We start from the raw sequence: 3,849 nt of genomic DNA, 5'->3' as shown, positions 1-3,849 counted from the left end.
TTTGGCATTTCACAAATAAAAGGGATTGCAGAGTTTGGTTTATCATTTTGAATAGGATCTACGGTATTCGGGTGTGGCCAGCTTCAACCGTCGCTTTAATGGTGTTCGTAACGGTTTTTTCAACGGCTTTCTGTGCAAGTCAAGATGAATTCTTGCAATATCGCTGGTTCTAATACCAGTGATACTTTGTGTGTGCTGTGATCGACCAGTGTTTCCTCCCCCTCCCTTTAGTGTCATGCGATACCTATATAACCATACTTCATTACATTGCTGTGTTCCCTGTATTTTAATTTACGTATTACTCAATCAGGGCCCAATTTGGGCGAAGCAGGCGGGTCTGGTCAGCGCCATCTTTAGCTAGAAGGTCTCCCCGCTGATTCGTGACGTCAGCCATAGTCGATCGGGGCTAACGAGAAAGAGACGGCTACGGCACTCGAAAGTCACGTGACCAACTGGGTCCTACTTTTTTTCGTTGCTCGTTCGTGTTGCTGCTTGCTTTAGCTGATGAGAGGAAGGCATTTTTTCAGTGCTTCGAATATGCGATCCAATAAACAAGCTTTATAATATTTTATCTTTGCCAATTTTAGCTTCTGAGAAACATGCAAATGCAGGTGAGTGTTAAATACTACCATCTTTGTAATTAATTAATTTAACATATTTGTCTGTATAAAGTAAATCAAATTGTGTATGTTACCACGTGTGAAGCTGTTCGTATTTCTGACATGGAAATTGCATGATTTAACTAATCAGTAGGGGTATAATAATTAATTAAGTTTAATTATTATACCTTAAATCGCAAATTTATTTATTTATGAAATGATGAACAGCTTGGCTAACGTAACTGATAATTGTTATTCAAATCATCTAGGAAAGCGTTGATACACATGTATGGTGCAAATTTTTTGCCTATGATGAGAGTATAATGTAAATAAAATGCACGTATACACTCATATCACTTAAATAAAATTATGGCTATGGTTAGTATAATGCAAATAGAATTTTAAAAGATGAGTGGTTTTATCAATTTAAAATTTAATGGTATATTAAGGAAAGTAAAATCGTTTCTTTTTATTAGCATTGTGTATAATTTTTTTATTATTGCATATTTCAAGAAACTAAAAAAGCGATTTTTCTTTAAATTCAATATTGGCTAATAGGTTTTTATTTTTTCTGTTTATAGATAGATTGCACTGCCCAAGCGATGTATGTGGCAAGTTGGTGATCAACGATTTGTTCGCCAAGCGAGGAGCCTCACAGTAAAAAAAGTACGCAATTTTCCTTTAAATTCAATATTGGATAAATTTTTTTTTCTCTTCTGTTTATCCGTATAAAGTCGATCCCGCTTATAATGTTTTCTTGCTTATAATGCTTAATAAGAATTACTTAGAAGTACTAAGATTTCCCACATTCAAAGCGGTTTCCCACTTACAATATTTTTCAATGCCAGATTTTTTAAAAACCTTATAAGCGGGATCCACTGTATATGTTACAATGCCCCAGCAATGTTGTGTAGCAGGTTTGCAAATGTTACGCATTAGCAGTCTTCTCCCAGAAGCACCAAGGTGCCCAATGCTCGTGTCTGATTTCATGCTCGCGAGCACTTCATCAACGCTTCGATTGAACGCCCTGTAAAAGTTACACTCAAGTATTATATTCATGCGGATTTCATTGATACACATTTGTGTAATCATTTATTAATGAACAGTAAAATAAGTTTGAATAGTTTTTGTAAGAACTTAGCCTACATTTTATATGCTTATACTTTGTTCATTTTGAAAGTGTATGTATTTGTACTGTAGAGCGTGTTTCCCAATCTTTTTGATGTAGTGGACCCCTTAGTGAATGTCAAGATACACAACACAGACTCCTGTAGCGAAGGGCAAATTCCATGTTACCTTCCCGTGAAATCCAAAATGTGTTATATATCAAAAAAATTGAAGTACTAAATTACAATTGCACAGCATTAAATGTGTTCTTTGTGTAATAATAGTAAATAATTGTCACAGGGCCCATGGAGGCCCTGTTGAAAAACACTGCTGATTTTGTTTCCTGCTGTGTATTGTATCTTTTATGACAATGTTTTAACATCTGTAACAAATCCTGGAGATTTCGCTTAATTTATTTTTAATGTTTTTTAGGGAACTTTCTGAAGGTTTGAATGCATCTGAGAATAGTTTTGTCTTGTCAGAAAGATATGCTGGTTTCTTCTATGTAGTTGTTCTCGCTGACGTGTTGCTGTATGTTTCTGATGAGCCTGTGATCGAGTGCGGGTTAAACAACTGGAGTTGCTATGACTCTCCTGTGGTCTCTTGATGCCTTGTCATCTGATTAGTGATGCGCATGGATTGATTGACGAGATTCCCACTGGCCCTATCTTCGACTAGGGCATGGCAAGATGTTTTAGATTCATTCCAGTGGTTCCAAGTATTACGTTTCTAATTGATCCCAGTGTTTCGAGTGGTGATTTCATTCCTGTGAGTGTCAAATCGTGCACATCAATTTCTAGATGTCATTACGGTGATCTGCAATTTTTGTGATACTGTTTCTTAAGAAGACATTTTATTTTTTCTTAAGATGACATTTTATTGTGAGTGAGTTGAAGGCCCTTTATTTCAAGTAAGTAATGTTTATTCCAGAAAGAAAGTGCGGTAGTTGACGTTTTCCTCTTCTGGAAAAGATTCTGTATTTTTCATCCATGTTTATAAACGTTAAAATATTATACTGTATTTTGGTGTGCATTTTTCATTCAATAATTAAAACAACTTGAAAGATTATTATTACTCTTATTTGGTTTTTGAGCTTATGAAGCAGAATCTGTAGTTTCAGTAGAGAATAATTTGGAATTCCCAAACACACAGAACTGCTTTAAGATAGGTTTTCCTTTGAGCATTATTTAAGACAGTGGTTCCCAACCTTTTTTGTGACTCGCTTTTCTGTATATAATTTCTATGGCGGACCCCTGTAGACCTTTTTTTATTTATCTATCAAATTTACTGATTTATTTTATTTTCCTCGAGTCGTTGCAGAGCCCTTAGAAATTGCACACGGAGCTCCAAGGTTTCCGCGGAGCACTGGTTGAAAATCACTGATTTAAGATATCAAGGTGGTAGTATGCTCCCACAAAATTATTTCATTTCTAGAAAAATTTAGTTAGAAAAAACTTTCTTTTAAAAATTATATTTGATCAAACTCATGTTTAGAAAAATTTTCAAAGTAGGTTGCAAAACAGCACACAATAAACAAAAATAAATATTCTCCATGTTCAAGACAAAAATGATAGCATTCTATCATTTTAAAATCTAGAAACCCACCCACCTGAGTGGTTTTTTTTGGAGGGAGGGGTGTGAGGAAAATTGGAGCAACTGTGGTTGTTGCGAAATTGTTGTTTACATTTGTAGTATTTGGTAGCTTCAACACTTTGGTGGTTTTTATTTCTTGCGAAACTTCAGCTTTGTAACAAATTATGCGTTGAATTATTGAAAAATAAAAATTTTGTACACATCTGTCTGGTTTTTTTTCTCATATTTCAGTATTTTTTCACAGTGAATAAGCAGTTTATAAAATTTCTTTAATGGGCAAAAAGTTGTATTTTACTGCATAGAATTAAGCTATAGATCTTGAATCGCTAATGCAAATATACTTTATTTCAGTATGTGTTTGACCAATAGATTGTCATTTGAGGGTTATGAAAATGCATTGGAATATAATACTTAGTGAACCTTATAAAATTTACTCGAAGGGTTCTTTTCCAGATATTTCTAGAGTTTATGAAGTGCATATGAGCTATTAAAAGCAGGTAAATCGGTGCAGTGTATTTTCAGCAGTTTGTTATCCCAATTTCAAGGGTAA

General features: G+C 34.5%; 1 long non-coding RNA gene across 1 annotated transcript; it reads left to right on the top strand.

The window, feature by feature from the left end:
- Positions 1–428: 428 nt before the first annotated feature.
- Positions 429–3,505, top strand: LOC149068357 (uncharacterized). Its single transcript, XR_016195182.1, has 3 exons — positions 429–611; positions 1,181–1,265; positions 2,139–3,505. It is a non-coding gene; the product is annotated as an uncharacterized LOC149068357 (long non-coding RNA).
- The last annotated feature ends 344 nt before the right edge of the window (positions 3,506–3,849 follow it).

This window comes from Pholcus phalangioides, unplaced genomic scaffold (genome assembly GCF_987345545.1).
Source record: "Pholcus phalangioides strain wild (caught in Gottingen) unplaced genomic scaffold, Ppha-v1.0 ptg000027l_1, whole genome shotgun sequence".
NCBI classification, from domain to species: domain Eukaryota; kingdom Metazoa; phylum Arthropoda; class Arachnida; order Araneae; family Pholcidae; genus Pholcus; species Pholcus phalangioides.
Note: the sequence above shows the minus strand (reverse complement) of the source record. Positions and strands in the feature narration are given on the sequence as shown.